The sequence below is a fragment of the Convolutriloba macropyga genome, chromosome 5 (genome assembly GCF_964194025.1).
Source record: "Convolutriloba macropyga chromosome 5, txConMacr16.3, whole genome shotgun sequence".
Classification (NCBI taxonomy): Eukaryota; Metazoa; Xenacoelomorpha; order Acoela; family Convolutidae; genus Convolutriloba; species Convolutriloba macropyga.
In genome coordinates, this window is record NC_134472.1 from 28,149,132 (window position 1) to 28,161,917 (window position 12,786).

Sequence of the window (12,786 nt, forward strand, 5' to 3'; positions counted from 1 at the left end):
TCATTCTAGGCCTATTTTTTATTTGAAGCAAATTTCTTTCTAGCTAGTGTTGTTATGTTCACATGCGGCCTTTCCATTGATTTTCAGTTTTTATATTTTTTATATCTGATCTTCTTTAATGGTTTTCGCAGTTCACTCATAGTCCGTTCTGAAGGTTATTAGAGAGCAGCCAATAGAGGCAGCAGAAACCTATATAGATTTCTAATCAAAATATAACATATCAGCCTTCAATGAAAAGATGATTTTTTTGGTCTGTCTTTTTTACGTTTTTTTTTTTGGGACTGCAGATCTAAGAAGCTATTGCGGCTATTTTCTGGCAATCTGCCAGCAATGTTCTAATTTTTGGATCGGATTTTTTCCAAATGTTTTTCCCAATCCATGCTTATTTCATTCTAGGCCTTTTTTTATTTGAAGCAAATTTCTCCTTCTCGCAAGTGGTGTTATGTTCACATGCGGCATTTTCATTGATTTTCAGTTTTTATGATTTTTTTATCTGATCTTTTTTAATGGTTTTCCCAGTTCACTCATAGTCCGTTCTACTCCGAGATTTTCTTTAATCAATGAAAATTTTTTGAATTGTACGTCAGTACTTGGCACCAATAACTTAAACAGATTCTTTATCAAAATAGCATCTCATCCTTTAATGAAAAGTAATTTTTTGGTCTGTTTTTTTTTGTTTTTAGACTGTAGATCTACAAAGCTATTGCGGCTATTTGCTGGCTATCTGTCAGCTATGTCCACTATTTGTTATTTTGAAAGGCCTTTTCAACTTGTGTTGTTATGTGAGCCCTAGAGTGGCTTTCTTAAGATAATGGAAACAACCGTGGTTATGCGTCTAAAGTTGGTGCCAATTGACAAGATATATAAGGGAATATAGGCAGTTGTTTGTTTAATTGCTCTCAAACGAAGTTTGTTGCAATGGTATTAGTCCTGTTGGTCTTCTTTGTGAGATTTAAAGAACAATTGTGGTTTCTATTTGAGCTGAAATTGTACGTTTTTTTCTTGATGAGCGCCTGTTTATATAGTTTTTGTTCTAAAAGGTGTTTGACAACACAATTGTGGTTATGCGTCTAAAGTTGGTGCCAATTGACAAGATAAATACGGGAATGTAGGCAGTTGTTTGTTTAATTGCTCTCAAACGAAGTTTGTTGCAATGGTATTTGTCCTGTTGGTCTTCTTTTTGAGATTTTTTGCTTGACCGAATTTTCGTCTGACCCATTTGACTCTTCGTCCTCTAAAACGGGGATAAACAGGTAGTGCTCGGAGGTCATTAAGTACTCTTAGAACCCCCATACCCCCTCCTGCTATGATAACCTGAAACCCCTTCAATTAAGCTAAAGCTAGGCTCACTAAACCGTAGCTAGCTACTGAAGAAAACTGCTCGCCGGTCGTTTTAGAGCAATTTGCTCCGACGTTAGTCGGTTATGTTTTGTCATGATGAACTGCATTCAACAGTAATTTATTTTTCTAATATCTTGTCTCTATTAGGGTTCTGTTGACCTTACTGCAAAATTTATTTTTATTTTATGAACGCTGGTCTTTCAAAATAAGTAAATGCACTAATGCTTGTCATACTTATAAATCTAAATTGAGAATGTAAAGTCCAATCGAGTTTAAGTGGAGGCCATCTGTTTCTGAAAAGATATTTCAGCTTGAGATTTATATTGAAAGCGTGATAGATATTGATTTTTGGCTTTCATTTTCTGTTTTTGGTAAAATTAGTTGTTCACCTGATAGTTTTTGGTAAAATTAGTTCTTCACCTGATAATAAGTCCACCTGATACTTCAGAAATTGCATTAGCATTAGAGTTGATTTCGTCTGTCGTTTAGTATGTTAGAGTTTTTATTGTAGTGAAATAAAGAAATTTGATCTCGCTTGTGTGAACCCCTTTTTGTATAGACGTCTATCCTTTTTTTAATCTATTAAATTTTAAATAAAATTAACTACGTTTTTAGACGCAGTCTATCGTTGCATTGGTAGATAATTGAGAGAAGATTGTGGATGAGCGGTGTCGGAACATTATGTGCCATCGCACATTAGCGAGCCTCTTTCTCAAGTTTATATATGTAAGGCGAACATGGTTACGTGACAATTTACCCAATTCCATTTTACCCAATGCCATTTTACCCGACGCCATTTTACCCAACCTGCCATTTTACCCAATGCCATTTTACCCAATACCAACTTACCCAATGCTCTTTGATCTTTTCGTTCAATTTCCGATTACAAATTAGCAGTCGCTATTAGAAGGATGATTTAAAATATTTGTGGACAATATAATCCCATGTTCGGTTGTGATAGTTTCATATCAAGTCCCACGGGCCATTTAGTTATATAATTGACTAATCCCACGTTCGGTTGTGATAGTTTCATATCAAGTCCCACGGGCCATTTATATTATAGTCGGCTAAATAGTCGTTCTGGTTAATTTAGCAAGGAGGTAAATTGGGTAAGTTGGCATTGGGTAAAATGGCAGGTTGGGTAAAATGGCATTGGGTATAATGGCATTGGGTAAAATGGAATTGGGTAAATTGTCCTGACACCGGCGAACATATATCAGTGATTGACTTCGAAAAATATCAGTGATCGACTTGAGTGTAATTCTTTTAAGCAACTCCGTTTAATCTTAATTCAGATCGTTGATTCTTAACCCCTATTATTTTCAAGTTGTGTATTTTGTTCTATTGGTTAGTTTTCGTAAACTTATAAATCAATAAGCCTATCTGTATATTTGCACTAATATCGGATAAAATCTTTTTTTTATTTCTTTAAATTTTTTGACCATTAGATATGTGCGTCACACAAATGGTAGATTTTAAAAGGCTTAGGAGGCTCGATTTCAACACCAGGCGTTCACTATTTTGACACATGAACAACTTAGCAGTTCAAACACTCAACTGTCTATCCTCTTTTGTTGTCAAAGAGTGAACAAACATCTGTTTTTGATCTCCTATCCTTTTCACCCCCCCCCCCCCATTTCAGTGTCTATTTCTGCCTCAAAACAGTACTTAATAAACTGCTTCGTTACGCCATAATGGTTCATAAAGAACAATTGTGGTTTCTATTTGAGCTGAAATTGTATGTTTACTTTTCTTAATGAGCGCCTGTTTATATAGTTTTTGTTCTAAAAGGTGTTTGACCTTTGCTGTTGAGTAGCCCCAACTTGTCTGAACAAAAGGGGCGCACACTTAAAAGGTGGACTGAATTGACCAGGTGTAAAGCATGAACAAAAGAGTGAATGAGTCTTAATTGGACACTTTCAAGCGCTAGTTGCTCTATTTACAGACTATAGCGCTTTATTGCTTTTCATCTTTTAGAGGAATACCAAAATAAATGGATCAACTGCGGCCATTTCGGATGTCTTTTGTTTATGTTTTGGATTTATACACGCTCGAATGATGAGGAAACAGAAGACGTGGAAGCAGCTTTAGTGTTGTCTATTTGGAACATAGTTGAGGTAAGTTTTACAGGCACCTATTTTACAAGATGGGCAAGCTTTAATTACTGTGAACAAGTTTTATGGCCTGTCCGGACAAAACGTTACATTATAATTGTAATAAAAGCGGACACAATAATCGCAAAGAAATATCGAAAATAAAGCTTATAAAATCTACAAGCAAGTGAAGCGTTAAGCTTGTCAATGCATTGTTTGTAATTGATATAGACCTGTGTTGTAATACGCTTTATATTTGTTCAATTGAAGACTTATAGGTAACTCAAGGAGTTCGTTTGCTAATTGGTGAGCATATGCTCAATTCCATGGTTAATTACGACTATTTCGTCTGCGACTGTTTTTTGTCTGGTTTTTTGGGACTATCTATCTCTGTATCGATGTTTTGTTGTTTGGTACTCTTTTAGTGCCGGACAGAACAGTCACAAATAGCAAAATATCATCAGACAAAATAGTCCAGGAATACTTTGCCTGGGACTGTTTTGTCTGTGCACCCCTTTTTTAGACGAAAATCACCGCAGGCGCTGTAAGATCGAGATGATTGAAAACAATTCCTAAATTACTTGTTAATAAATGTTTATTAAAAATATTTCGGACGCTTTTCGAAGCGAAAAATCCTTGTTGGCATCTTAAAACTTAGTTTCCCCAATCACGAGTGGCGTGACTATTGGCAGAGCTGGTTTCACTTTTTAAATGAGAAATTCATTGCATAAAATGCGTGCAGACATTTTCAAAAATGCAGAAACACTTTCCAAAAGTCCTGAAAAGTGATGCAAAACTGATGAGACGAAAAGGGATTTTAAATAGAAAAATTAAATCAGTGACATATCCGGTAACTTTAATTTTTAACCGACATCAATTATCGCCAATAAAAACTAATGTACGATTAAACTATCGATTAAAATATATAAATCCACAACTTTACATAGCGAGCCGAAAAGTTAATATCACATTTTCTGTCCCTGAACAAATCGCAGACAAATAACCATTACAAATACTTTTGACTGGCTGTTTTTTGACACGTTTTGAGATTCTTGATCGGTATCGTTTCAGAAATTTGGATATCAGAGTGGAAATTAACGATTTGGCTCTGCCCAACTAATAGATGTTTGGTTCTATTTTGTTTCGATGTTCTTCAATATGTCTTCAGCGTACTTCCAAGATCATCAGAAGTTATTTTATTTTACATAGTTCCCAGTTGAGGTGCGTGGCTCAAATCAGCAATTCCGTGGTCGAGAACCACATCTTATTAAATCACTTGTGCCAATTCCCTCAAAAGCTCAAAATGACAAAGGTCATACTCATAGTTCTCTTTTTAATTGCTCTTGAACGAAGTTCTTAGCAATTACTGTAAACGTGTGTGTCTTTTTTATTCAAAATTTTCGCTTGACAATTTAGACTTTTGGAGTGACTTTTACGCCCTTGACTTTTTGCGTTTCGCGTGATCTAAAATTCTCTCAATCACAATTTCAAGCAGCTGAACTCAATCGGCGGCAATTTAATACTAAAAGTCAAATGAAAATGCGCCCAAACTGGTGTCATTTATTACTTTAAATCTGAATAGTGGTATATGTTAACCTCTAATGTGGTTATTTGAAGCCCACTATTGGACTTCTTAGTCCCATTTAAGCCTCCCCCCGACTGAAGCAGGCTGCAATTGATTAGAGCTCTCACTAGTCGTTCGAGAGCAATTCTTCCTACGTTTAGTCGGTTCTGTTTGAATTTCTTTGCGTTTCATTTCCCCATGTCTTTCAAATCCCGCTTTTTAATTGCTCTCGAACGAAGTTCGTAGCAATTATTGTAAACCTGTCGGGTCTTTTCATGCAAATTTTTCGCTTGATCGTCTGTGAGCTTTTTCTTCTTGAACATTCTTTGACTTCTCAAGTGACTTTCAATAGCCGGGAAGCGATAGCGGCTATTATTGGGGACATCGTAGTTTTTCGTTTAATTCTTCGTCTCCATCGATGATTCTTACGACCTGACTTCTTGGAATTGACTTTTGCAATGACTTCAGTGAATTCTACTGCTCTGCAGTTAAAATTTGTGCGCGTGACGTCATTTCTGCTTTTATGTCAACTGCGTGACTTACCTCACTCAAAAAAAATGACTTCTGAACTCACTTATGGAACTCTAAATTTCCTTAACATTTACTAGTTGAAGATCAATAGTGTGCATCTAAGTAGTGCCAAACTTATATGCCCTAATTCTTGAGTATTAGTCTTGAGTTTTTGATTTCGAATATCAGTTCTGAAAAGGCTCTTATAGAACGTGTGTGTCATAAAATTGAGAGTACGAATCTAACCCGAAAAGTCTAGTGGTCTATTAAAGGACTGGTGGTCGACTGTCTATTTTATTTCTTTAGTGGTTTCAATTCATGCAAGGCCACAAGCGTCTATCACGGCTATTTTCCGGCAATCTGCCGGCTATGTTTCACGCTTTCGTTCTTCATTTTTGAGTGATCTCTATTGCTCTCACTCCGAACTGAAGCTTGTTGCTAATATAAATTCAATTTCATATCAAAAAAGGGTCTGATAGCAGAGTGGGTACGGCTTCTGGTGAGGGATTGGGAGGTCCGTGGTTTGAATCCTGGCGTGGTTAACGATTTTTGCACGCATACAAAATTCTATCTAGGCTACAGCCCCTGAATTTGAATACCTCGCCTGTCGTTCGAGAGCACTTCTTTCGACATTAGTCGGTTTATGTTTTAGTTTCTTTGTCAATCTAGGTTTTTTGAATAATCTGCTTTTCGCTAGAAAAAAAATTCGAGCTCTCAGCGAAAGTTTTTAACAATTTTGTTAATTTGTACAATACACAGTGAAAAACTGGCACAAACAGTCATGAATTGTCAAACTTAATCACAAGAGTTTATTAATTTCTCGGTTTGTTTTGCTTAATATTTGACCCTTGAATATCATTCGTAGATGGGTGTGTCTACGGTCTGAAACACCCAAAAATGGTTAGAAATCGCAGCGTGCACTCAAAGTTGGTCTAAAACCCCAGTGCGCGACCGAAGTTGGACTGCTCGGAGCAGGTATTGGTCTGGATGGGCTGAGCAGAACTGGCCTTGGTAGCGTACCACAACCCACGAATGTGGCTGTGGAGCAGTCATAGTTAAACCGGCAAGTGAGCGTGAACACAGACCAGCTCGCATTTAAAAACACTCACATATACACCTCTTTTGGTGTCAGTTGCAATGATTAGCAAACAGAAGTCTGGTATTAATGTTGAATTTTTTTCTGCCGCTCATATCCCATAAAATGACAATTTCTGAACAAAATTATGGGGTACTGAACAACTGCCTTTCGGCAATCTTTGAAAAGTTGGGTGGCAGCTTTATACCCTTATAAATCATAGGAACCCTGAAAATTATTGCGAAACTTATCTTTTTTCTGGAGTTCTGGACTTCCCCGCTTATACAAAGGGAATTGAATGAAAAAAAATTACAATTAATATTTAAAATTACTTTGTAACCAATTCAGTTCACATTTCCGGTTTTCAATCATTAAATACAGCAACTTCTTGATAGTTCCAATAGGATTGAGAACGCATTTCTAAAATGCAGTCAATTTTCTTCATGATATTCAAAGGTGAAGGTGAAGAGTGCTAAAAATTCATATAATTCCGGTTCCACAGTGTATGTGTTGCAATATGTTTTTGCTGGACTTGACCGTACCACAGCTACCGAAATATGCAACGTTCCTTTTCGCAGAAAGAGATCCTTTGTAATCATAACTTTTTGAAAAACAATCTGGATCTTTTCAACAATTGCCCCCCCCCCCCCCCCTTTGGTACCTAGTAGAGAATCGCCTCCCCTTTTGTGCTATACTTTACCACAATATTACTTGGCCTACACTTTAGATAGCCGAATATTAGTTTAAGCGCGATTGCGGACCGCTGTTCATGGCCATGCCTCTCATGCGCTGTGGGATGTAATCCGGAAATCGCGGGTCGGTTATCGCGGCGAAGCCGCGACGCGCGCGAAGCGCGCCCACCGACCCGCCAGTCGGAAATTCTTATCGCTTTGTATTCCGGTTCGGCTAATTGCTATACCACGCTGTATTTTATTCTATTCAATTTAATAGTATGTGCATGCGTGGAAAGTTATTAGTCGTCTCTGATTGGTTAATAAATAGCTCGCTTAAATTCTATTCAAGAATAGGCCCCCCTTTTGCAAAAGGGGGGGCAATTGTTGAAAAGATCCAACAATCTTTGTGCATTTAGCGTTCGTGCAGTTTCAATTTTAGCTGACATTTGAACTCATATAGTACGCAAAAATTTGTGATAATTTTCTTAGTTCATTTTTTTTATCAAGGATGTGTCTGCAGTCTTCTAAAATGACGTCAATTTTGGATTTCATGTCAGATTTCAACTGGGATAGTAAATTGAAGTATTTGGAGCTCGTTGCGTGGGAGTGAGTTATCCCACCCCCTAGGAGAGTAATCCATAATTACATTCACACAAATCATTGACGTATTACTTTCTCTCTCTCCCTTTCTATCTCATTACTACTATATCTCTTGTCTTTACTACTCCTATACTAGAGCGAAAAGCTGCGTGTGTGAGATCGAGTAAGTGTTAATGGTAGTAGTGGTAGTATTGATATTGGAGTACAACGTGTGGTATGGCTAGCAATGGCTACAGTGACTCATCTGCCGCCTCGAGGCGTTATTGCAAAATTATTATTCCACAATCACTTCACAAGAAGAGCTCCTTGAATAACACTCGTTGTGATTAATTGCGAATTACTTTTCAACTTTAAATACATCAATATTGTTCATACTCAGTTTTGTTGTCTGCTGCATTAGGCTTCCGTGTCGGTTCCATCTACCTTCACTTAAGAACAATTTTTATTATTTCACCGGTGAGTACTTTTTCTTTCAATTTTATACAATTTTTCGTAATTATTTGACCTTGAAAACGTTTTTGATCTTTATACTTATGTAGCACTTGCTTATCTAGATAGCTCATGCAAGCGTGGCTGTATCGGGTAATTTGTTCATTAAATCATAGGTCTTGCCGGAAAAATTCAAGAGAGTTGTTTCATTTTCGTTAAGTTTAAAGCTATTAGAGCATAATTGTGGCTTTGGCATAAATTTCTAAACTGAGTAGATCTTCATTTTGACAGTTTTATCTTTCTTCAGCGTTTAAACTTCAAAATAGTTTGTATCATAACCAGATTTAGTTATAAAGCCTCTGCTTCTGGTGGATGTTTCTTGATAAAATTATTTTATTTCGTGGTAAGAATCAACAATATTCAAGCCATGTCTTAGAGCCTTGAGAAGTATCTCAGCACTCCAACATCTGTGCAATTAATTCTATGCATGGCCAGTAGATTAAAGAGCTGAAACTAAAAACAATGCTAAACTAGTGATATAACAAAAAATTGCACTACAAAACTATCCGCGTCGCTAAGTCGAGACCCTATGACGTCTGACACAATGAAATATTTGCAAAGATTTCAAAAATTCATTCTGGCTAGAAAAAATTTGAGTAAGTTCAACCGTAATATGAGAAATAAGTTTAACCGTAATAAGAACCGTAGGTGTCCGGAACTCAAATGCTGTACGCTTACAAAATCATAGGTTGCAAAGGAAGTTTTGAGCAACTCTAGCGCCGGAACATTTTTGAGGTTGACAAATTGCCATGACATTTAAGATAAGAACAAACAGACCAATTTGCAGTAAACTTATTTAGCTCTAATGGACAATCTGATTATCACCACAAATTCTTTGCAATTTTAAACCAAAAATTAACGATTTAACTTATTTGACCAAAAATTTTCCAAAAAATCATTTTGTTTTTTTTCTCAAAACTTTGTTTTAAAAAATTTAATCTGTCTTTTTGTTTCCTGCCGGTTAAAAACTATTATACTAACCATCTTTTCTATCTGCATCGAATCATTTTTTTTTTACAAAATCCAAGACTTCGGGCAATCTAGAGCTCTCCAAATAGCAGAAATCAACTTTGAAAATGTAAAACTAAAAGCGGAGAAATATATTCATTTCTGAACTCTGGAGTTGTTTTTGCAATCTATTCTTCTTAGTTCGCCAGATCTGTTCATTTCTGTTTTTTCCAAAAACGCTGAGACGTAAAAATCCAGTGTCCTGAAATCAATAAATCAACCAAGTTCGTTATTCAAAAGTAAAGATGGAAATTTGCATTCTTTATATTGTGAGAGCAGATCGTTCTAAATAATCTCCTCTATTATAATGAACTACAGGATTTGCTAGTAAGAGAATTTATTGGTCGCCAGTTTGAAAAACTTAATACAAATGTTCATAGTTTGTTTTTGAAAGGTAGAAGAAAATTATTTTTCACTTCTCTATTTTGAAGTTGCTCTTTGACATGATGGTTACCAGACTGGGGGGTTCCTGTAATTTGAAAACTAATTAGTTGATTGGTTTTGAAACTCCTTTTTTGAAGGAAAAAATTCTCATTTTCAGTTCACTCAAACATTCTTAAAATGAGCGAAAGGGCCAAAACGTTAATTTTACTGATAACGAACTTTCCTCATTACTACTTAATGAGAGCTTTTAAGTACAGATTTTAACGTTTTCTTTAGATGTTGAACTTAAGTAGAGGCAAAGTGCAAAAACTGTGAGAACTTTTAGAAAAAATCAGAACAATTACTTAATATTTGCTAGAAGTTTCTGTTATATATTCAAAACAAAAATTGCAAAACAAAAAAGATTAAAAAACTAATCGTCGACTATGCTTATCGAAAATGACAAATATGTTTTCGAAAAGTTTCAAAAGATTTTTCAAAGTTAAGTGTCAAAATTGCAATTGACTCAAAAAGTCCATACCTAGTTATCTTTAGAAAAAAAGAAAGAAGACCTGAATGAAAGATTAAAAAAAGACTGCAAATTCTTTGGTTCTACTTACAGTACAATTAAATTGTTCCATATAGGTTGCTCTCGGATAATCCCATTAGTTTCTCTGAAAGAATTTAGAAGTCGTTTTACAACCTTGAGAGGTATATTTCAACATTCTGTGCTACGCTCGCACGAGCAGTCTTGTCCTAGATGCATGCAAACCTCTGTAGTGTTCTTTTCGAAGGTCGTACCAGATGTGAATTGCTGACAGTCTAAGGCTTAATTAATTGATAAGAAGATTTCAAAATTTTCGAGCTGAGTGTTTTGATAAGTAAAAATTTTCCATAAAGAAACAATTCACTGCTTAGCAGTTTTAATGATGAATCAGTTCGATAGGCTACCTCTTGAATACTATTCCAACATTTCAAAATGGTGAAATATGTGCAATGCGGGCTTCTTTCTTCAGTCAGTTAACAGTCCACTTTTTTCTATGCATTGTAGAAAAAAGACGAAACATCTTTTTTAGCCTTTAGAGGTTAGTTTTGTTTTGTATAACGACTGCAATTTTTATTGCAGTTTAAAAAAAGACTTGCTTAAGAATTTGAAAGAACATGGATTGAGGGAAAACATGGATTAGGGTTGAGAGGTGATATTAAATTATATTAAAAAATATAATTGCTAGAAAATTTGTTAATAAATTATGTACTAATAATTAAATCCGATTACACGAATCTCTTTGTTAACAAAATACAGAGCTTATAAAAAATAAGAATTCAAAAGGCAAAAAACAACCATTTCAATGTTTGCTGACTCTTTCGCCATCAAAGTTTGTACATTTTTGTAGTTGCACAGATTTTTGATCTGATCAAAACAGAAAAACTTTATAGATACGAGTCGAAAATTTAAAGAAAAACGTTTAAAAACCAGTAAAAGGCAACCACTTGAGGTAAGAACGGAAAAAAATTCTTTTCCAACTTCCCCGACATCAGAGTTAAATTGACTTCGATGTTTGCTTTGTTCCAATATTCTAATTGTTTGATTAGCAATTAGATTTAATGGAAATGCTATCGACGTCCTCGGTATATCTTTACTTCAAGCAATAAAACAGCCAATGTTTTTCTGAGTAAGGAAAAGTTTTCTTTTTTAAAAAAATTGCTGTCAAAATAATAGCAAATAGCAGGTCCTCTATTTAACAGAAAAATATAGGATCCAGTGCATATATTTATTTGTGTAATTCAACTGATAAAGGAAATTTAATTACCTGCAATTGTCAAGATCTCTTTCAACTACATTTTGCCTGAACGGCATCGATCAATCTAGCTGTAATGTCAATTCCTCAAAATCAAGAAACTTGAGGGGTGTAAAAATTTCATTTTCGATTCCCCAAAATTTTTGCAATATCAACCACTAGAATGCTAAATTAAGGATAAAAGATAAAATAGAAAAATGATAAAATATAAAACAGGATTAATTATACTATATTTGTACTTTTGTGTTGTCATGTTTGATTAATAGCCAGTGTTCGATCAGTGCAGCCAGAGATAACTAATGAAGAGATGAATTGTAGAAGTTTTTATCGACGTTCTTCAGTTCTGAATTATTGGCAATTAGGAGGCAGGCAATTGATGATTAGTTTTGAAGCTCTTTGAATAGATGGACCACGATCACCTCCACGGAACACATCAGTCTTGATCTCGTTATAAGTGCAACCCTTAATTTTGTGTTTTACCTGGTAAAAATTTTGTTGCGGATAATTGCATCCTTTTGATAAGTACTAGATGCCTGTATTTTGGTAGCCTACAGCTGCCATCAAAACTCGATAAAAAGGATGGTTGTCAGACAACTTTAGAGAAAATCTAATTCTTTTCTCCCCTAGCCCTTCTTTGACTTGGAAATTCCAGGTCAAACAGACATAACCTTTTAAATCAACTCTCTTGTCAAATCAACAATCGTACTCTCTTAAATTTCTGGAGATAGTAGCCATACCGACCGTTTACTAAACCCCCTTTTTAATCTATGCCTTTAATCATCAATATTAAGGCTGGATTCAGCTTCTTGTATGTTCTTCTCAGAGTTTGAGTAGTATTTTGTATGTAGATTGAAAACTTCATAGTCAGTATGCTTGCTCCAACCAATTTTTCTCTGTTTTTCAAAGTTTTAGAAATTTAACTCTCAATTGAATCAAGAGCTGGCGTCAACTTAGCCTCAACGTCTGAAAAAAAGTTTGTTATTGCGGATACATCGGATCGGCCACATAGCCAGACACAGTCTTCGGAACTTCGAGGCGTTTGACATCATCAGAAGCAATGAGTCGTAAACTTTTGCACTTTTCATTACACTTTTGCATCCAGTTGAAAATTAATTGTCTGTTGCTTTAAGCACAAAAAACGACTTCTCGGCTGTCTCGTTATGACATTCTGTATATTAAGCTATGATTGGTAGGAAGAAACTGACCACGCCTATTTACGCTTAGTTAGCTTTGATGTGTCCACCAAAATTTTTCTGATTAGGTTCTTAAA

General features: G+C 35.5%; 1 protein-coding gene across 3 annotated transcripts in view; it reads left to right on the forward strand.

The window, feature by feature from the left end:
• The first annotated feature begins 3,102 nt into the window (after positions 1 to 3,102).
• Positions 3,103 to 12,786, forward strand: part of LOC142339287 (inactive phospholipase C-like protein 2) — a 30,030-nt gene continuing 20,346 nt past the window's right edge. Inside the window, exon 1 of one of the 3 annotated variants that reach the window (XM_075389199.1) lies at positions 3,103 to 3,458. The gene's annotated coding sequence lies outside the window, so the exon portion shown is untranslated. Of the gene's footprint in view, positions 3,459 to 8,157; positions 8,314 to 12,786 lie in introns of those variants that run through there. The other 2 variants (XM_075389197.1, XM_075389200.1) reach the window with 2 other exon arrangements.